This window comes from Symphodus melops (assembly GCF_947650265.1).
Source record: "Symphodus melops genome assembly, chromosome: 13".
In the NCBI taxonomy this organism is placed as follows: Eukaryota; Metazoa; Chordata; class Actinopteri; order Labriformes; family Labridae; genus Symphodus; species Symphodus melops.
This window is the reverse complement of record NC_136703.1, coordinates 24,088,655-24,111,893: the sequence shown is the minus strand read 5'-3', so window position 1 is coordinate 24,111,893 and position 23,239 is coordinate 24,088,655. Positions and strand designations below refer to the sequence as shown.

The 23,239-nt window shown below is 43.5% G+C and overlaps 1 long non-coding RNA gene across 2 annotated transcripts in view; it reads left to right on the top strand.

The window, feature by feature from the left end:
- Positions 1 to 59: 59 nt before the first annotated feature.
- The window catches only part of LOC306833777, a 64,219-nt gene continuing 41,039 nt past the window's right edge, over positions 60 to 23,239 (top strand). For both annotated transcript variants that reach the window (XR_013780417.1, XR_013780418.1), the window contains exons 1-2: positions 60 to 286; positions 3,011 to 3,075. This is a non-coding gene — a long non-coding RNA (uncharacterized lncRNA). The remainder of the gene's footprint in view (positions 287 to 3,010; positions 3,076 to 23,239) is intronic.

The following is a 23,239-nucleotide window of genomic DNA, read 5'->3' as shown; positions in this document are numbered from 1 at the left end:
TTATTAACGACTATGTAAAACGTCATTTACCGGTACTTGAAAGCAGCATTTCCGCTGCTTTGATTGGACTCCTAACGTTGGCCCAATATGTCCTGAAATGCATTTTGAATTCCTTTGAAATGAACAAAAGCTCTACTGAAATTAATTTTTTTTAACTTTAAGTAACTTTTGACTTTCTATTAATTGAAATTTCAGGGATGTCCTCATCCTTACAACGCCTGGGCAGGACAAATGTACCTGTCGAAGTGGAAGCGTATTTTAAAAGGCCTCTAAGTGAACTAAAAAGGTATTTATTATTTTTTATTTTATTTTATTATTATGATTTTTTTTTTATGAATTATTTAACATTACAACTAACTTTTTCTGGACATTAAAGAATAAATCGAGGTAGCACTTCCTGTGGTACCTGGAATGACTTTTGAAAGTATGACTCCTCTGAGAGGTCTAGGCACCAGATATGGCACTTTGTCGTAAGACACTTAAACATACACTGCCGTCTTTCAAGTAGCTAAGGGCAATTTACGAGGTTGTTGGGGTGAGTGAATGAGAAAGCCTCTTTTTTTATGCCAGAGCAGTTGTGCTGGTGTGAATAAGCCATGAAAGTGACTGACATACAGCTCCATTTTCACTGGCAGGTCCTTAACTGCCTGATTGCCACTGTGAAGCTCAGGAATTTCCTTACGCTGACTTTCCTGCACGGCAAAGGCACAGGACTGATTCCTTCCCTGCTGAAACAGCAAATTCTGGAGACAGACAGGAGCTGCGTGCCTACAGACACACACACACACACACACACACACACACACACACACACACACACACACACACACACACACACATACTGAAGGGGCTTTCAGGGCCTGCCTTCATGCATCTGACTGGTTGATTGCTGCTTTCTTTGGATTTGATTCTGTCAGGATCGTCCTTGTATATTCAGATAAATGTAGGCTACACTAACCGTTTATGGCATATTGGGGGGGGGGGAAGTATGTTTTCTTTGGGCATTTTGAAAATTGATGACTCGGTCAAGAGAAAGACAGGACATGAAAAGGAGATAAGTAAATAAATAATTAGATCTGACCGAAGAGCGTGAAAATCATTTGCACATAAATCCCCCACAAAGTCAATACACTTAAACGTACATCAAAGAGCACATTCTCACATGTGACAGACACATGACTCAGAGATGGCTTAATTAAAGAAAGACTCATGTCATCTCTCCAGCAGTGGAGAGCAGCCCAGTGTGCTCTGTGCTTTGATTTAAACTTCATGTTACACAATCAAAAGAATTGTAAATCTGTTTTTTTTTGTGTTCGATTTTCACACATGTGGCGAAGAAATCCACATGACAAGTGTGACAATGATTAACAGTTATCGGTCCTTTTTTAGAGAGGAGACACTGCAGCAGTGTATCTGTACAAGGGCAAATAAAATGTCAATAAGACTGATACCAAATCTATTATAAATTAACTTTTCTGTCTCGACAATGTCCTGAAAAAGGAGAAAATGTTCATCAATTCAAGTCAAGAAACTTTATCCGTCTCTGGGGGCGATTCAAAGTCACAGCTATAGCTCGACAGAGAAAGGTAGGCAAAAAATATGACATGAAATACAAAGTAGATAAAGCAGACTGAAGATATAAGTGGAAGGTGATTTGACTGACAGCAGGAGACAAATAGAGCTATATGCAAGTACAAGTTATAATAGTGCACGAGAAATAATTCAAGACAAGAAGCAAAGAAAACACTGGAGCGAAACAAATCACTTCAGGCAAATTGAATAAAGGGGCAAAGGGCTAACGTTTCCTCACACTGCGTCTTCCTCACAGTCAAACAGTACAGGTGTGAAAAAGTTAAATACACTCCTGCGCACAGTGAATCGTCACTAACTGGTTAATGAGAGAGGGAGGAAAGCAGGAACTGTGACAGCACTAGTGTGTAGCCCAATCACATAAATACACACTGTTTACAAGACAACTGTGTCCCTGTGAAAAATATTATATTTAAATAAATGACGAAGGGAAGCAGCATATTCTGTCACAGGTGAAGCGGGGATGTTATTGGTCACCCTGAATGTTTTCTTTTTACCTACTTTCCATTCCTGGTTACTTGTTGCAGCTCTTAGTGAACTTCATATAAAAGCATAAAAAAACATTTAATTGACTCTATGATTGATCCTGTGTCGTACCTTGTCTATCAGATCAGATTTCAGATTCTTGTACTGCTTCAGTGGTGCATCAGCTCGCTGCATGCTAGTGGCAGTTTTTCCACGATAGCCCCCCCCCCTTAAAACAATAAGCTCTTTTTCATCTGTGTTTTCTCCAAACCAAACTATCGTTCAGACATCCAGCTGTGTCGGTTCTCATTTGTAGATTCACATTTATTGATATGGCCGAGAATCCTGTGAGTGATGCAATGGCCCTCTTTTCCCCAATGAGACAAGGGCAACAAAAAAAAAAGGGGGGGGGGGGGGGGGGAGTGGCTCTGTCACATTATTTTCCCCCACCGAGGCACGCCAGCTGCTTACAGTTGCTTAATGGCTACGAGCTGTCACAAGGCATCACAGCCCGCTGCCACACAGGAGCGGCAGATGCTTTAATTGCACAATGACTTGTAGGTTGTCAACAGCAATTATAGCAGGCTTCCACCTGAGGGCACCCAAAGAACACCGTCTACTCACTTCACTGGGAAGCCTCAGAAGCTGGCTGCCTGTTACACACACACACACACTGATCTCTGAGTCTCCATCCAGTCCAGACAAGAGGCGCAGACGGATCCCAAGTCTCCCCTTTTAGCTTAATGGTTTATCCGTGTGCTACAGTCACCTGTGCACGAGTCTCCCACAACAGACTCAGGACCCCGAAATCATATTTAGAAATAAAATATTTATCTAGCTATGTCACCTTAGGGCCCGCTGCTCACCGTGCTGCAGCAGGTCGTGGTGTGCAGAGTTTGAGTAATTTTGCTCATTATTAATTCATGTCCTTTTTTCTTCTTCTTCTGCGATTCAGGAGAGGCTCATTCGCTGCTGCCAGTCTTGAGATGATTATCATTAAGAGGAAGCAAACAACGCACGGTGAGTTCAGGGCTGGGATGCGACATGCTTTAGCCTGCATCGGTTCACACACACACACACACACACTCATCTGAGAGAATACTGTGTTATGTGATTACTTTTGCGGTCCTTTCTATTTATAGGCCGCCTCCAAATTACAATCAAGAAAAACCAAACACACGTTGCTATTCTCTGTTTGTGTCTCATCAAATCGAACGGGTAAAAGATGTCCCGAGTCCTCCGTGTTTGTTTAGAGCCATAAGACAAATTATACACACATGTATGCATTCCTTTGGTCAACAGCTGCCATCACAGCATCAGATAAAACAGAGCCAAAGTCTGGGAACCATCAGATGCCTCCAACACTCCCACTCTATCATATAAAAAGACAAAGTGCACACACACACACACACACACACACACACAAACACGGATACTTGTGAGCAAGTGCAGCAGTGCTACACACAAAAGGCGCACATGCGCTCACACGCAAAACAGCGCTATGCTCTTTGTATCTGCCAACTGATGCAGATGATAGGGCTGCAGATGAGTGCAGGCTAAGCAGAGAGGAGAGGGTACATGTGGCTTCAGAGACAATAGCAGGACACAGCCTCAGGAGGAGAGTATTCAAGCCTGTAAGAAACATGCTGCGATTTAAATCAAGATACAATTACAACTGTCGTTAAATGTGCCGAGCATTTTTTATTCTGACTTTTTCTGGAAAGTTCCCGTTTTTTTTTTAGAAGTGTGTCATTCCAGCTTTAGTGGCTGTAAAATGTAACCTGGAGGAAGAAAAATAAAAATCTGTCTCCCCCTAATTCAGAGCGTTTTTTGAATGTGAATAAAAAGTATTTGTAATGGAGTCCAAGCCAGCCAGGCAGGTACTTGTGTGCAGGCTTGTATTTTGTTTCGGTGGCAGCAGGGGGTGTCCAAAATCAGGCTAGAGAGAAGAAATCCCTGTGCTTGTTTGAAGCAGCTTACACGGCAGTGCTCCAGTTTTCAGCAGCTGACATTTTGGAACCAGTGGGTCAGCAAAATGGAGAAGCCGTGGAGATGTATCAAAAAGCAGCAGGACAGTTGATCACAGGATGGTTTGTGCCTAATTTATCGTTGGCTCTTGGCTTTCTTTATAGTGAGTCTGGGGCCTGATCATCATTAACATTATTGCACAAGTAGGTTTCAGGTGTTGCTTTGCTCCACTTCTCGAGAAGGAACTGAAGTCAGGGACTAAATATTTTGGACCCTCAGCACTAAATCTAAACCAGCGCCTGATGTTTTTGGATTTCTACACCTGATCCCTGTTTTTTTAAGGGTGATAAATTCAGTGAAGCTGGTTGGCTAAACTTGTGAGTGTGATTGAAAAAAAATACTTTTCTGTATGGATAGTGCATCATTCTGACATATGACTCATTTTTCTGTTTTTTTTTATTTATTTATTTTTTTAAACCAATTCTCCTTTTTGGAAATACTCGTGCATACCACAGTCTGCTGAGCTGTGATGCTCTGCAGAGAGCTGAGAGTACGGAGCACTAAAAGTCGAAGGTCAAAGTTAAAATTGACAACGACAAGAAATTCAAGACAGATAGATAGATAGATAGATAGATAGATAGATAGATAGATAGATAGATAGATAGATAGATAGATACTTTATTGATCCCCAAGGAAATTCAAAACTATGACAACTATGAGTAAAAGAAAAAAAGAAGAAAAGATAATAAAAGAGTAGCATGATAAATAAAATTCAAATGGAGTTGCATACATATGGAAACTCGTGTTAGTACGTGCTCTGTGGAACACTAGAACATGACCTTATGACCATTTCTAAATCTTGTGGAGCCCGACCGATTCATCAGCCAGCCGATAATATCGGCCGATATCGGTGTCAGCTTATTTTGATCTCAGATATTTACTGGATTTATTCACCAGTCAAATACCATTTTATTTGCACATCATTGTATGACACTAGCAGTTCTTTGTCACCAGCAGAGGGCGCTGTATGGATTACAATTTACATGTTCAAGCAAGCGTGTGAAGCGGAAGATGCACGCACTCGATCAGTTACTTTGCAGTCGATTGATCATCTTGTCTTCTTCAATCACAGGTGTTTGATTTGCATCGATCTCTACAGATTGGAAAAAAGATCTACGAAAGAAAATAGGTGCCAGATTATTGTCCCTCCCCCCGTATCAATATTGGCCCCAAAGATCCCATATCAGTCATTTTCTTCTAGATGACATTTTCTATACACACTTCTATAACACACACATTTAAAATAAATCTGTGTGTGAGAGACCAATAGGGGCCATAATACCACCGACTGTTGGACCCTAATCTAAACAAAAGATCTGTGCATGTATGTGCGTGCATGAGGTGTGAATGTGTGTGCGCAGACTTACATCGGTGTGTGTGTGTGTGTGTGTGAAATTGTCAATGATGTCACAAGGGAGGAGGCAATCTTGATAGTTAGACAGATAACAATGAGGTAACACACACATACTGTATGCTTAGAGACACACACACACACACACATGTGGCATCATCATCGTCACAGAGGGAGAAAGGCTCATAATTGGACAGAGGTGTCTGTAGATAATGAAGCCAGACCTCACACCTGCCAAACCTTGGGGATTTCACTTGACTGGCCACTTAAATCTTCCTCACTCTGCGGGTCTGGAGGGCAAGAGAGTGAGTAAGAACTAATGGAAAAAAAAGCATGCGCTACAGGGAGGATCCCTGTCAGCACGAGTGTAGTGTGTGGACCCCATCCCTCCCTCCCACTCCAGCTAACTCAGCCCCCACAGCTTGTTCTGTGCGGCACCCACCTCACTTCACTTCACTGTAAATCCTCTGGTGTCAAGGATTTCAGACGGAAACGGGGAAATGCTGCACCAGCTATTTTGTTTCAAACTCTCAAAAACACTCGCTTCTCCTCAAGTTGTCTTTGGTGACAACCGCTTGTGTGTGCGGCGAGCGTATTGTGCCAGCTTTTAGCGGGGTGTCATTCGAGGCGCTGAAAGGGAAATCAGATAGACGCTTCAGCGGAGAAATACTTCTATATGGAAAGTTTACCTGACAGTCATCAGTGAAGGTGTGACACTGTATCAGTGGAAGCAAAAAAAGCTACACCAATTAGGGATCGAGTTTACGCTGCCAAAAAGCTTAACAATTTATGGGAAACAAAACTCTGTCTCTCTTCATGACTTGATCCATAAATGAGGCTTGGAAATCATTGTCAGTGTGGATAAAAAACAAGGTATAGACGGAGCAGCACAGGTGGAGAAACTTCCAGACTATTCTCTCCATAAACACGCAGACGGCAGCGAGAGACAGCAGGGGGATATCACTCTTTGTTAGCTTGTCACAAAGTCAGCCATGTCAGCTTTTACATACGTGCTTGTGTCTGCTGTCAAACGGTTGTAGTGGTAAACGGTTCGAATCAATAACTTTGCAGCACTAACAGACACAAATAGAGACTGGTAGCTTTCCTCATGGGCTAGCTGCATGGCCGTGGTGTCTGTCATATTTTACTCTTTATTCTGCAGATAGCGGATGAGAAGGATGAACACGCACTTGTCAAGACTCTGCTGTCATGTGGATGTTGTTTTTGTGCCTCCACTGGCTCCCAAAGTCGAGCTGTGCATTAAGACTCTGACTTTAGGGGCTAAAGCAAGGTTACCTAGAGAGCCTCAGTCATTTTTCTAAGAGCTGGAAAACACAGAGAGACACTTTCCTAATGGAGATCTACATTTATATAACACAGCAGCAGCTGCAGCAGCAGCAGCCACTTACAGACTGTGTAAGGTGTCGGTAAAAATGCACACCATGCATATAAGCCTGCAGACACTTTGCATCATATTGATAGAACTGTAGACCAAATCATCATGCCTGAGATCAAAGTGTATCGCCATCCGGAGAAAAATGCCTGAAGAGATTGAGACCGTGAACAAAGCAGCACACGAGTCCTGAAATGTGACTTTGGAAGACGGCGGCCATTTCTTGAACGTCCAAGCTGACGTTGGCTTGAAGTTGTTTCCGTCTAACGTGACGTGGCTTCGTCATTGTGAATCAGAATTTTAAAGAAAAGTATGTTAAGAGCAACAATATGTCACCACATGTCTTCAGTCTTCACACAGAATCCCAGTTTTCCTTATTAACTTACAGTCCTTTAATAACTGCATCAACATGTTGTTGGTTGCATTTGAAGTTTTGCAAACAGTAATGATGGTGTGAATCAGATAAGGCATGAGGTTGTTGTTCCAATGCGAGAATTTTAAACTTGGATGATAGCTTTAAAAATTACATGATATCGATTCCAGGAGAAAAAAAAAACGAGACGTTTCGGTGATTTTGTTTTTCAATTACCAAAAAAAACATGAACGCTGCATGTCGTCTATATTGCACCAATATGTTGGCAATGTGTTTGTGCAGCAGCGACCTCTTTCTCTGCTTTAGGTTAAAAACATGACTGAACACATGTCAGTATTTAAATCTTCTGTATTTTTTTTGACCATAAAGATGTGCTATTTTCTATACTGAAAACAAAATCTGAATATTGAAAAATGTGACCAGCCTGGAATCAGAATCATTAAAACTTTTATTTACACCGGGTTCAGTAATATTCTGTGGGAATTGGTTTCCAACTTGGGGTCAAGGCCTGCGGTGCCAACATTTTCTAGCTTCTACCAAAAAAGAGACGTTCAGCAATGAAAACAATTCAAACTAGTGTCTGTGTTCATCGGAGGAAAAACCAAAGCTTTAAAAAGAAAATCTTTAAGACCGAGACAGAACACTAAAAATCTGCACACAATCCAGTCGTGTGTCAAATGTGAATGGATTCTAAAAGCTCTGCCTTTTGTCTGTGCTTCTCATTCAACGTTAAAAAGAGCCAGAGAATCCAGCCCAGGATAGTCATCTTAGATCCTTTCTCTCTCATTTTCCAATGTCCGGGCCAGGTGGGGAGGTAAATGAGCCCAGGTGGCTCGCCTGGCCTGCCATACCCAGGAGGGGAAACCTTGCAATCAACAGCAACACAAAGCTCGCATCCATGGTGATGGATCATGTCACATGTCCGCCGAGTGTTTGTGCTCTAAGTGCTGTGCATACTGAGGCGATAGCTCACCTCCTGCTCGCCTGTGATAGATCACAGATAGACAAAAAAAGCTGCGTGAGCACAGACAGTTTGGGGAAATGTGCTGTAACTGTAGACCTCGGGTCATCATCGGCCCATCTTTTACCAGCTCAAGCTGCCACACCGAGACACTTTTAGCAGTTGGGCAACATGTTCTGGATGTGGATCCTCTTTCCAAATGGCAACGATAAGCGACGCTGAAGTGCGCCCTGAAACGAAATCACACGGAAACCGAAAGCTTATCAAGATGAAACTGTGCAATACTACAAGAATTATCCATCACCATCCGTCATGTTTTTTGCAGCAGGAAACAGATTACATGGATCTTAATTGAAATATTATTTTACCTTCATTTGAATTATTTATGCGCTTGCAGACTACATTCATACTTAAGAAAAGAAAAAAAACACAGACACATAATGTGATGCAAGAGTGTGTGTGCATATTTGTGAGTATTCCTCATATATTATTTAAAGTGTAGAGTCAGAATATGGCTGTACGCAGCCATATGAAAGATATCAAACGGCCTGGCTTTGATACAATTTGCTTGAGATCCACTGGCCAGAGCCTGAGCTGTCCGTTGGCCGACCATTGCTAATGAGATCGGGGGGTAAAATTGAGAGTGGTGGGCAGGCTGTCATCCGCTAGGTGATGGTTTTAAGACTAAGCAGTGATACTTCATTAATTAACCTTCACATTCTATGTAGATCTGCTCATCAAGATGCAGTTAATTAAAGAAAGGTCATTCCAAGGGCTGCTGGGAAGCGGCATTATTACAATGGAAGGATGGCACTGCTTTGAGCGAGATAACACAGGGATGGGGGGGGTGGGGGTGGGGGGGGGGGGGGGGGGGTGGAGGGGCAGGGTGGAGGCGATCACCCAGTCACTGTGAAAATGGCAGACTACTTCGCCAAAGCTTGCTTCTGAATTCCTGACCACTGACTTTTTTTCTTTTCACTTGTTTTTGTTTTTCACTTCTCACATTTCCTTTCCGATATATTTCTTTATATCCAAAGATGCTGTGGAGAAGCACTAATGGAGAAAGCCTTGGTAAAATATTCATTACGCTCAATCGACAGCATCCATCTTTTAGCATCTCTGTATAGTTTTTTTTTTTTTTTTCAGTCTTTCCTTGTGTGAAACCTCCGACCTCACTGGAAAAAGAAAAGCCATCTTGAGTAAATAAAAGGCCGCTGGGATATGAAATAGTCATCTGCTAGTGAAATCCACTTCTGACTGGTGACTTATTCATTTTGATTTCCGTCCATCCATCTCGACATGTGACTCTGCCATTGGCTGCTTCGGCACGGCTCTGAAAATGTTGCCTCGCTCTGTAAAATGGATCAGTTAAATTATTTGCGTTGTCATGACTACGTCTGTATTTGTCCCCGTTAGACTGCCAAAAAAAAGTAAAGTAGGACGAGTTATAAAAGTGGTCCGGTCCGGTTCGGTACTTATTGCCGTTTCCAGGGTAAAATTTGGAAATGGGACCAAAATAATCAATCAGTACCGTCCTGTATTTCTTGGTACGCTTCTGTTGGGGTGTCGAGCACACCGAGCCGACCCTATAGGCTGAAGTTGGACCCACACGCCGTCCGTTGATTGGTCTAGAGAATCTCTTTCCGTGCGACAGCGGTAATGAAGGACAAACACAAAAGGCACCATGTTTAGATGAACCGTGGATTTGGAGAGCGTTTAAGTCATCCAGACGCTGCTTTGGTTCCAGACGTTGGGTTCACATTTATTCAGATGAATGGAGTCATAGTGGCAGGAACCAGTGATGTTGGGTGTTCACCCTGGAAAATAAAGCTTCCACAAAATAGTCATCAGTAGTAGTCGTGTTTGTTTCTCTTGTTCTGAACGATGTGCAGCTTGTGGATCTTTTTTTTTTTTAAATGTAATTTTTTAGGCCTTTAATGAATCGGAAGGATGAATAGATACATGAAATGTGCAATCTGTTCATATTGAACCCGATGAATACTAATAATATAGACAAGCATTGTGTACCAGAACCTGTTGTTTTATGTTCCATACTTTGAGTCATTTGTGCTTGTACATAGATTATTATTCCACCTGCTGCTTATTTTAGTATCTCTGTTCTACTGTCTGAATTATTTCTCTACTTCTGTTCTGTGTTTTTGAGCAAAGGTAACAACCGAACGTCCCCCAAATTCGGATGAAATGCTGGGAGGAGAGTTCAGGGGAGGACATGCCGCAGGGGGCGGAGGTCAGATTCGAACCCAGGAGCTGCTGCGACGGGGACCGTAGGCTCTGTACGTGTGGCACGCGACATAACCGCTAGGGCTCGGCTACATGAGCTCCAGATAACGTGTTCCTTCTAAACTATCTGGAAAAGTTTCCTCAGATAAAAGTAAAACAACAGAAGTAATAATATGAGGTTATCATGTCATGGCCCTTCAGTAGAAGTAGCACCACAGTCATAATGATGACCCGTCCTTCTGGGAGGTGATTGTTCTCATCCAGGCCAAGGACAGAGACGGAGGCAGCTCAGTATGAAAGAATGTGTCTGCACAGTCGCCTCTCAGCCAATCACACATCAGACTTACTGTTACAAATGGCCGCCTTTAATGTTTTTGCCAAGCCTTATATTCTGATAATGGCCTCCCCTCCTCTCTAAAGCGTTGTCTTGTTTGGAGCCTTGGCGTCGCTTTTTCAAAATGTTGCTCTCCTGCAAAAATTGTAGCGAGACATCGGCGCCTCCCCTGTGTCCACTCCGTCCTCCTGTAGTCATCCCCGAGTGTCTTTCGGCATTGCTTGCATTGGCAGGTGTGGAGACAAACGAGAATTGGTGCACAAGCGCGTGCATTCAAGCGAGCGAGCGCGCGCGCGTGTGTGTGTGTGTATATGTATATGTGTGTGTGCTTATCCCTCCCCATCCTGCTACGATACAGTAACTGCTGACCCCGGACACAGTGCCATTATGGCAGACGAGGCAGGGCTCCCCTGGCAGCGGCTGGGGCGGCTGGTTGCTAGGTGGAGAGACATTACCGCGGGCCTCTGCAATAATTTATCCTAAGAGCGCGGCGAGCCGTCATGTAGCCCCTGACAGAGAGCTGCAGTACTTTATCAGCCTGCCTGTAAATCAGCCATGTGTGGGTGCAGACGGCAACATTGTTTGATCTCTTTCAGACACTCTAATAATCTGCTCCCCTCTGATTGATACCTTCACACAACAAAGCACATTACACCAGCAAACCACAGCCGCCATCAGTGCCTCTGTGTGTGTGTGTGTGTGTGTGTGTGTGTGTGTGTGTGTGTGTGTGCTAATGTCTGTAAGAAAGAGTGTGTGTGTGTCTTTCTGGCGGTCATCAGTATTGCCAGCGGCCTGGGGAGGGAGAGGGAGGGGATGAATGAGTCTTCTGCAGAAACACAGGGTCATTTGGAGTCTCTAAACCAATGACAGGCTAACGGGTTCACAAAACGATCACTGGATGAAGGGAGGGGCGGGGAAGAGGAGGAGGAGGAGGAGGAGGAGGAGGAGGTGCCACCAAGCTGAGCACAAGAAATAGAGCGAAGAGATAAAGAGCCACTAACGCAGTTCTTCTTGTCGGTTGTTTTCATTTGTGTGAATCTCGTGAAGACGCCTTCGAGACGCCTTCATCTGAGCTGCATGTAAACTCTTAATGTCACACATAAACACTGAATTTGTTTTATGTCTGCTACATGACATGACAAGACTTTGAACTCCACTGATTGAAATCACGAGGAGCGTCACTGGACAGTTCTGCACCATTAGTGCAGGTCTGAACACATAAAGGCGTCCGAGGTGACACGGGAGCGCCGCGGAGCCGCCTGGACTTTGTGATGACTGAGGATAAACAGAAACGAGCTCAACAGGAAACCAGACGTGTTGACTTTAAGGCTGGATACTCAAACAGCAAAACATTATCAGGACTTCATGTACATCACTGAAATATTCACTTCTTAAAACCAGACGACAACAACAACAGGCTGCTTGACTAATGAAGTAAATATTCTGTTAACCAGCAGCGATACATTTAGCTCTAAGGCAGCTTTGAAAACTGTTTGTATTTTTTTTTGTTTTTAGGACGTATCTTTGTAAAAAGAAAAGGAAGAAAAAGAAAAGTTGTTTCCACTGAGAAGTAAACATAAAGTGGCCTTTAATTTGAAAGTGAAAAACTTCTTTTCCTTTAACAAACGTTACAAAGAAGCCTATTTTCAGAATCACGTCTGGCCAAAAAAAGACACAGGAAGGACCTCCATCTAATGCAAACCAAATAAACACACCATCTAATGTAGTGGGAATTTCTCAGGGAGAATTGCACAGAATCAAAATATAGTGTTCAACTACCTCATACTACTCTTTAACATATTAGTCTTCAAAGACTAAACAAGATTATAGTGCAGTGGTGAGTAGTGCAAAAGCATGATGAAGTGAACAAGAGGAAGTTAATTTCAAAATAAGAGTAACGAGTTTCTGTCATCCAGCCGGTGACAAACAGAGAAAATGTCAGGACACGGCTGACGTCTTTCCTCCCTTCCTTAAAATGCTGATATTTCCTTCTTTCATCCCATCCATGTCCCTCTATCAAATCAAAGGGAATTGCATCCTTTCCAAATTGCCCTCCAACTCCTCGCTTGCTTTGGCTCGTATACAAAAGGAGAGCAATGTCCCGTCCGACAATACCCGAACACGCCATTTGTGCCGCTCAGCTTCAGAATGTCATTGGTTTGAGTGTGACAGTAAAACATAACTCTACCAGGGCTTTTTTTTTTTTTTTTTCTGCGGGGGGCTGCATCGGAACATGGCTTCCAATTATTCAGCTCCAAATTCAATAGCAATTTTCTGCTCAATGAAATAGTGGTTTCAATCTCAGGAGTAGTGTCACTTTGGAGAGATTCTCAAAATGGCATGTCTGTGAGTGAATAGATGGACGCGGGAGGATTCATTTTGCTTGAGGAAATGATACTTGTCTGCTGAAGCTTGTCATTTATTGATGAAGAGAAAAGCTCTTCAGATGCTATAGAATCTCCTGTAGGGGTACAGACGCCTCCTCCTCCTCCTCCAGGTCTTATACACGCGTCTTGTATTTGAAGCTTTTAGTCACAGTTTTCCAAAAGGATGAAAGACGTCGAGCGGATGCATAACCTTATGATTGTGTTTGGTCAGATGGAGCCCATTTTGCTTCAGAGCAGCATTAAAAGTAGCAGCGAACAATAAAAAAAAAAAAAAAATGCAATTATAAGTGTGTTTGTGTGTAATGTATCAGTAGCCCATCCAGGGCCCCATAATGAATGCAACGCAACGTGCGATCACTGAGCCGTGTGTATGCCCCGCTCAATGCATCTCTGAAAATAAACAGAGCAATGGAAATGGTTCTCATTAGTGTTGTTTTCATATTAAGTCCCTCAGACAAGGTTGACAAACCCAGCTCCCCGTGCCCGGCTCCTCGGGGACCATCGCTTCAATACAGCTAGGGCAAACAACACCAGCCGATACCAACACCATTACCACCTCCTATAGTTACTTATCCTCCTCTCCCTCCCTGCGGAGCGCTCTGTCTACACAGACCAAAGGAAAACGCATTAAGATCTTCCAGCAGCAGAGAGAAAGAGTCCTGCTTTCATTTATCACCATTGCTATTGGCCCTAAAAGGAACAAATGTCTGTTCTCCATCTTTGTGCTATTAGAATTGGAGAAATGTTTTCTTGCTTTGAGTGTGTGTGTGTGTGTGTGTGTGCGTGTGCGTGTGTGTGATATTGGAAGTTATTTCGTGCTCCAGAGACGATCCGCTGCGAGGCTGTTTAGCAGGAAGGGAACAGGTGTGCCGAGCTTCTGGCTTGCACCATGTGTTCCAGTTGTTTCATCTGCACCTGTTTCCCAGCTCCTATATATGATGATCAAAACAGTCTATTAACCATAAAGTGCTCTCATTCGCATGCTGCTCTACGTCTCTGCCTCTAAATGTTCCACACTCGCATTATTACCATGAGGCAGTCCATGTAACGGAGGTTATCGGAGGAAGCATTACACCTATATCCCATCACGTCGCAAACTCAAGAGATGAGCTTTGAAAATCAAGAAGTGCTGAAAACGACAAAAAAGTCAGACCAGGAAATAATCTGGGACGTTTCAGCTGTTTAAATAATGAGCTCAATGCATCAAGCCAGAGAAGTACATTAAATCGGACCGTCGATATTAGCTTATTTCGTGACTATCAGCATCGGCTAATGTTATCGTAGATATGCACAGATATTACGAGAATCATTCACCAGTCAAATAGCATTTTATTTGACTTTCATTGTATCACACTAGCAGTTCTCCTTTACCAGCAGAGGGCGCTACACGGATTACAACAAAACAGTGATTCGCTTTCTTCGGTATCGATCCACAAGTTTTTGATAACTGCATTTGACGGATCAACAGAAAACTTTTATATCTGTTATCTTAAGTTATCGGCAGATGTATCGGTGTCTGATTATTCCCCTTATTGACATCGGTCTCTGCTCCAATAATCCCCCAATATCCATCGGGCTCTTGTACATGTCTTCTCAGTAAGATGTTATTTCTCATAATGAGCAGAATCTGACAGCAACCACATCCAAAAGAGTTTTAGCCTCTTTAACGCTAAAGCTAAGTTTAGCTAAGTTTTTCCACGCACTCTTTCACCCTTCAGCCCTTCAGCAAAGCGTCACAAACATCTGCTTTAAAGCCACAGCTAACCGCTCATTTCATCGTTCCTCCGCCTGCGTTGTGTTATTTTGATGAATTGATTAAATGCATCATTTGAAAAACGTGATAGAAGATTAAGAGGAAAGATTTGTCACAGGAAAACATTTAGTCTTCAAAGCGTTGTTCAATCAAATATTCATGTTACCGCCATGTTAGTTCTCACAGTGGAGTTATTAACAGTTTAATTTGGAAAACTTAACCGATCCCACCGCTCTTTTATTAAGGTTTCTTTTGAGGCGCCTTCTCCTTCTTTTTCTCAAGACACGGAGCCACGAAGATGTGGGTGCAAGACTCGATCCGTAGGCGGCAAAAATACCGAGAATATCTTACATTTGCCGGTGACGTCAACAAACTCAACAAACACTAAAGAGGCTCGGGAGGAAAGGCGCTGGACGCTGCGCTTCTCCTCCAGGCGGCGGCTGTCCGCAGAGAACGCTCTCTCTTCATTGAAAGTAGATAGAAAAAACACGAGGTGGAAACAGGGCCCAAGGTGACTTCCTGTAAAAACCCGTGGCTAACAGAAGGCCACACTCATCTCTACAGAAGGACCCTGAGCAGGTCAAAGGACCGGCTGGTGGATCAGATATGTTTGTGAGAGTTCACGCCTGTAAATGCATCTTTCGTCTCGTCACTCCTCGACTTGGCAGGCCACATCACACCGCTGCAGGCTACACTTAATATCACCTTTCTTCTTATCTCCAATACCTGCTTTTCCAGTAAGCAGAGGAACATGTAACCCAAGACAAAGTGTCGGCCCGTTGGCTTTCAGAGGACATCGAGGTGACATGGCTTCGTGGGCCCTGAATGAACATAAAGATTAATAAGTAATGGCCGCATAAAGATGATATTTGCACTCAGATATCCCCTTTTTGTAGATTCCTGCGTTTGATCACAGAGTAAGTGGTAATACAAAACGAGCTGAAGACAGCAGGAGGTCTGACATCTTAACACAATCTGCCACTTCTGAAGGACCTTGGATCTGGTCGATTCCAACGAAGCCTTTTTTTTTTTTTTTTTTAAATCAGTCATTTTTGCTCGTCTTGTGTGATTTTCTGACTGTGCAAAAAAAACAAAAACCCCAAAAAAACTCATCACACATCCACTTTGTGATTTGATACGACTCCAACTAGCTTACATGTTGCAATTTATTGACAATAAGGACAGTATTAAACAGCATGTCCCACACTGGAAAGTGAAATGCTATCTGCTTGTCCTCTGTAATACCGTTTGCGGTCCCTCTGGTATTTTGTAATTTGTTGCACTGTTTGTCTTCCCTTTCACACTTTAATATCACGGTATTGCTTCAATTTGAGCTGCAAGATAAAAGTTGTATTTCATTTTGTGGGATTAACTTACCGCGTAGCACACGTCTCGAGGTATTTGTCCGTGTTTTGTTTTATCTATGAATTATTTAGAAGCTTCAAAAATAGAGAACTGGTTACGAGACTGCGCGTTCCTGTCTCTCGCAGCAATCTCAGTCAGATGTTTAATTTGGTCTGCTTGGCGCTGAATCGCACTCTCCTCGACTGGGATCAGGCGGTTGGCTGTGTAATTTCCCTGAAGGAGGAGCATGTTGAATTTGAGAATAATGATAAAAGAGGAACTGAACAATTGAAACAAAGGAAATAAGAATCCATGATTGCAGCCTGTGCTTAGGGGCCGTCATCAATTCTTTTAATATGTGCTTTAAAATAGACCTCAAATCATATTAGGTCAGAGATGCAGTATACGTTTGTGCATCGTGGCTGCCTCCCACGTCACCCGGTCACGTCCTCGGAAACGTTTGTGTACGCTCATGAACGGCAGGGGCCGAGTTGGAACGGACAAAGACAAAGTCAGGAATCATCCTCGTCTTCGTGACGCGTCCTCACCGCTGAACAGCAACAAGCGTGCACGTCAAACTCACAGGTGAAGTACACATCAGGTGTGTCGGCTCAACGAGCGACCCTGTGAACCGACGGCTTTCAGGTGAACTGATGCTAAATTTGTATTTGTTCAGATTTCCATTCAGCAAGAAGCTGATGAGGATTATTTAGAGTCATGACAATCTAAATAAAGAGACGTGCATGCGTGCATGGAGGAAAATGTCGGTGGTGTGAAGAGTCCCGTCTGAGCTGATCTGGTTGATGTTGATTATTCACGATAATATTATGTTAGTTCTGATCTTAGTATGAACATGACAGTAACCTCCCTGAGTGGCCTGAGCACTCTAGAGTTCTGCTTCTCCACTGGTCTGGCCTCAGGACTCACCAGAACAATGGCGACCCGGGTGTGTGACATGATTCAACCAGTAGGATTTATGCAATCAGAAACTGTGCAGCTTGGACCTCAGCTGATCCACAAAATGTGACGGGACCAAAAAAAGAAAAAAAAGGAACCGAACAAACATGTTTGGAAAAAGCACCATGTTGACTTTTTGACATGATTTTTTTTCCCCTGATGCAGGCGCACGTACGTGACCCACAGCTGTGCGACCTACATTTGGGTCCTGACCCACGAGTTGAGAACCACCCGCTCTGGAGGAATCATCCAGAAACACAAGGAAGTGCAAAGTCCAGAATACATGCAACTTTATTTACCACGCACCCGTCGGGTAACACCGGATCCAAACACCAAAATAACAGCGAGTCCGTCTCATTAGCTGCCGTGCTATAAAATAAAGTCAGTGGCGATACTCTTAATAATCCCTTATGAGGCGATTTTTCATCATTTAGCCAACATGCTAAAGTTCACTGGGCGTATTCATGAAAGATTCCCTGTTTTTCTTTACACTCCGCAGCACTTTTTAAAAATGCTAATGGACTCCCCAACAAGCACCTGAGCAAGGATGAAAGTGCCCTAATTCCTGCTCAAAAGGTCACAGAGATGAGTTATAGCGGTGTAAGCACCTGAAAGCTATTCCCTTGTTAGATTTGACAAAGAGAGGCTGCCATTTTCCCCCCTTAAAAATAGTGTTGGGTAATAAATGATCATTTGTGGAATGTGGTCGCTACGGGCAGTGACTTTTCCCTCTGACATAACTTCACTGCCGGCTGATTTACATCCCCGAAAGTTGTCCCCGAAAATATTTAAAATGAGCGTTTTATTCATTATGCACAGCAGACGGCAGCGACACACACAAGAGCTCTTATTGGGCTTCTTAGGGGAAACGGCTAATTAGTCGGCCGTGAAAAATGCAGCCGTGCTTTTTTTTATTTATTTATTTTTTTACTATCATCCTCTATTTGACTCTGCAGCACTTTGGTAACAGATTTGAAGTTATCCGCTGAAGAATCTGCACGCACTCTCTTTACATTCTGCGACACACGCATGCGTCCATCAATAATGGAGCGACACTGGTCTCCGGATGAGCGTGCCTTCTGTACTGTAGGTGCGGCGTGCACCTCGGCATATGCCGGCGTCCTTCTCAGCAGCACTTCACAGGTCCCTGAAAGGTGCTGCGGGTGTGGATGCTGGGCTGTAGAGCAGGGATCACAGTGACAGTTTCAGGTGGAGGAGTCTATTAATAGTTTACCTCTCAGCCCGAGCATTTCATCATTTTTGGTGTCTGAGGGCTTCCTGCTTCAAAAAAAAGGGACTGAAGTTATGCATCTCAATCTACCTCTTCATATTTCATACTGTTGAGGATTATAAATAAAAGGACAGATTTTGACCTGGGCTATTAGTTACCCTGGATCCCGTGGGTGGATGGTGCTTTGTCTTCTGTCAGCTGCTGGTGTTTTTTTCTCCTTCACAAAACAACAGGATTACAATCTAAGTCTTTGGGATACAATGTGAGATATGATCCCTGTTGGCAGGAAGTGGATAGAAGTGAGAAGGTAGGAACAACAAGAGGCCGAGCACAGCGAAGCCAATCAGTCAAGAAGGGCCTAAAGGTGAACATCAGAACGGGGGAAAACGGGTGGGCGATTTGACGGCCCGGGTTAAACTCTGGGTTGGTTTTAAGCACCAGTGTGGTGATTGCTGTTCTGGCCCCCCTTTTCCTGTTGACTCTCTTGTTTTGACCACACAAACTGTCCCCCCCCCCCCAAAAAAAAAAGTCTCAAGAGATGAGCCGCTCTGACAAAAGTGATGAGCAAAACAGTACGCTCCCCCTCTCTCACCTTCCCCACGGTGCAATAGATGGGCCCAACACACGTTAAAGCAGCCTGTCAGCGCTGCTTGTTGTTGGACGGACCTTTGATCCTGAACAAATAGAGAGAGGAGTCTCAGAGCGCCTGCCTCAAGGCATAAGGAAATATGGGTGCCGCAAAGGGTCAAATTCTGGTGGAAGGCAGTAAAATTAAAACCTTTATTGCCAGTTTTATGGCTTCATTCCCCATGGCCATTACATTATCTATGGAAAATGACAGAGCTTTGTTCCCATTATCAGTGAAATCTGCAGCAAGGAGTGTCTGATGTGCTGGAAATCAAAGTGATGTATGTCAGTCTGAATATATCACAGAGGATGTGGAGCTAACGCACCGTGTCCAGGTGGCTACGTTTGTAATTTAACCAGCTGGAATTTGATCACTTTGTGCAAATTAAAAACAAGCGCTTTGATAACAAACGAATCCAGAATAATAATAAAAAAAAAGACTTTCTGCCGCTCAGAGTGTTTCTATCAAATCTAGATTGACAACCCTCACTTGAAAATTACCGATTTTTATTTTTTCTGCGTCCACTGAGTGGCTAACCACCCGAAACCTCACACATTGACTTTTCTCCAACAGATTGCAACTCATCCATTTTTTAATTGCGTTCATTTTTACCTGGGTCCCACCGGACATGGAGCCGTGGTGGTCGTTGTCATCCGTCTGCTCTGACAGGGGAAAAAAGAGGGAGAGGGGAGCGAGAGAGTGGCTCCACGCCACTTTCCAGCCCAAGCTGATGTGTCAGGCTTATCACACAGCCGAGCGATCCGGAGGTGACATCCTCCACTGAATCAGTGACATTTCACGGACGGTGCAAATCTATCCATCTTTGTCAAGCATCCGCCTCGATTTTAGCATTCCCCGAGTTAGCATATTGATCAGTAAGAAACGCATGAGTGAGGACTTCTTGTTTTCTGCTCCTTAAAATGGGCTCTGTGAGTCCAGTGGACTCGTCCGTCAAAGTCCGCTGCTGTGGGCCTTAATCTGCCCGCCTCCAAGTTGCATAAAATATGGAGGGCTTTGTCATTCAGGACCGAGAGGCTCAACAAAGACTTTCTTTACGACTTGACTTTGGATAGCTAACTTTTCTCCGCCAAAGTTGATCACAGTTACAAGTCAATGAGTTTACATGGACTTGAGTATCCCGGTTATTAGCCTTATCCCGGTTTTGATCGTACCCGGGATATGGCGTTTACATGCTCACATTCATATCCCTGTATACATGATCAATAATAATATCCTGGTTTCCAACACACACCGCGGATATTTAGAAATCTCAGGAACATGTGAAGACTGTGGCTTATACGTAAAAAAAAAAAAAAGAATTGTAACAAAAATATTCCTTTAATTTTTTCCCTTTATGAATCCAAAATAAACTAAAAGTCCAAAATAAATGAAATATGCAATATGATCTAGACATCAATAATCACTTAAATTTACCTCGGGATCAATAAAGATATCTATCTATCTATCTATCTATCTATCTATCTATCTATCTATCTATCTATCTATCTATCTATCTATCTATCTATCTATCCATAACTTTAAATGTGTCCTAAAATAAGGCTTTTCTGAAAACCAAGTATTATTATAAAAAGTAATAAGTGTATAAAGTGAATTTGCTTTATCCCACTTCTCCTTCAGTTTGATGAGTTATGACATTTCAAAGACGTCTCCTCTTGGTAAATATATCCACATGCTCGGCGCGGTGGGCGGGGCTTCTATCTGGATCTGACTTCTTTGGTTCCAACAATCTTTGTGCACTTCTTATTATTGTTATTAAAGATGGAGGATGTGAAGCTGCGTCGGCGCTGTGGAAGAAGCAGGAACCCTTCGAGTGTTTCCCACAGACAGACAAAGTCAAACAGTGTTTGGCAGTACAGCTTTGTTTCCATCAGTTCAGTGATGCACAACCAAAAAAAAAACACCATCAACACTCAGAGGAGAGAGAGACCCCTGTGGATGAAGGAGGAAGTCCCGAGCACCTGCGTCCAGCAGAGTGTAAACCACAGCAGCTTCTGTTATTCATATCGGGGCGTGCAAAGTAATAATTGATTAATAATGCAAAGCTTTAGGGAAAACTGTAACCCCTAAAATGAGGGTGATGATTGTGCTCGCGCCGAAGCAAATCAACAGCGACAGAACAGCACCAGGGATTACAACATCTGCAGTCTGTGGTGTCGAGGTTAACTTGTCCTGTGATTACAAAACCCATTTCCCCGGGAGCAGGTGTTACGTTGACACAGTCGCGAATCATGTATGTGCAAATGCTGGTGCAAACCAAAGCGCGTGCACGCACACACACACACACACACACACACACACACACACATAAAGTGGAACACCCAATCACACAGAGGGGGTGAGAGAGCACGGAGAAAACGAATGGATGCTTCTCCAACCATATGCTTTTGGCCTCTATGCCCGTGAGACCCGTGTGAAAACATGAATGAGCAGCCTGCAAATCGATAGGGACAAGAGATCCAGTGTCGAGCAAATCCAGTGCAGACTGACATGTTCTCCATGTAATCTCCCGCATTGTGCTGCGAGGGGGAAAGATTATCCTTCTCTGACTGGCTGGTAAAAAGGTTGCTTTGCTGTAGTTCATGTCTGTGTGAAGGGAGGGAGCATATGCCTCTCTGTAAACGATGCTGGCTCCCCCTCCTCCTCTGTCACATCCTGGATTATGTCCAACATCATCCCCCCCTCCCTCCCTCCCCTCCTCAAACACACACACACACACACACACACCCGACTCTCCAATAAAGGGCTTTCTCTCTCCCCTTCTTCTTTCAAAAATCATCGGATTTATGACAGTGGATTTCGGAAAACTTCTGCGCCAAATTTGATGCCTGCTAAGTACCCCGGCAGGATTAGGAGAGGCCTCTTGATGTGTGCACTCCAGCGTGTTGAGCAGTGCATTGTGGTCAGGCCTATCAACTGAGGCTGTAGTACACAGTGCATAAAGATAAGGCTTGTTATAGGCAGAGAGTGCTGAAAGCAGGGAGAGTGTGTGAGGTTGTTTAGGATCAATAGAGAACACTTTCACATTGAATTTGTCCGATGCTACGTCTTTGATCTACATTCATAAGCAGCAGATTGGAGGAGATGGCTCCACTAGTTTGTCATTATTTGGGGGGGGGGGGGGGGGGGTGTAAATGGAAACTTAACACTGCGGCACAAAGTCCAGGTAAAAAAACCAGAAAGAGAACATGATGCACCACGTGAAGGATTCAGGAAAGACTTCGCCCTGATCTCGTCTTCAGAAGAAAAGGTTGTGTGATATTTGACTCAAAGAAGTATTGTGTTATGCTTGTTTTGGAGTGTGTGTGTGTGTGTGTGTTAAGTCTAGACTCTGGAGGCAGACAGTCACCTTCACAGCAGATATCCCTCTGATCAGGGAGCTGCTGCATTTCTCTCTCGGATGATTTTTTGGTGGCCTGTGTTTGCTGCAGTCAAATCAGACCAGCTGCTCTGACATGTCACTTGTATGAAACCCGAACATTTGATTTGATAACGTACTGAACATGGTACATGAAAATAAATAAATACCTGTTTGTGAAATTAATACATTTTCTGCATGCTGGAGGAGCGAGGTGAAGAGAGAGAGAGAGAGAGAGAGAGAGAGAGAGGTGAGAAACAGGTGAACTGGCGGCTCTACTGAAGTATGATTTTATTTTAAGGCAACATAAAGTATATCCGTATGAACGATATTTCTTGTTTGAAAATATCTTCTAGCGGGCCGTTATAGCGGGCCGTTATAATTCATAGCAGCAGCGGCTGTGGCTTAGTGGCTGAGTCGTCGGAATGTGTTTTAGCTTCGCAGTTGCCACGGTAACGCCTGCTCGTTCCAACCAACCGCCTCTGCTCTACAGCTGCCGCAGAGCACGATGTTACTGCCAATCGTTTTGCACATTTTCTAACTGCCTTTTACGTCCCCGACTTAACTTCTTTTTTGACGGTCACTTTTACGAGCGCTAAACAAGACATGTTCATTTACCGCTCGGTCATGTGACCCGTGCTGAGAGCTGAAGATTTCAGGAGCTTCCTGCCTGAAATGTTCTAGAAATGTTCAAAATGTGCTTTTAAAAAAAATAAATAAAAAACAACTAAAGACGTCAGGACAAAAGTTGTTTTTAAAGATTTTGTTCAAGCGTTTCCCATCTGAACGTATCAAAACACGTATCAGCCCTGATATGTCGTAGCTCC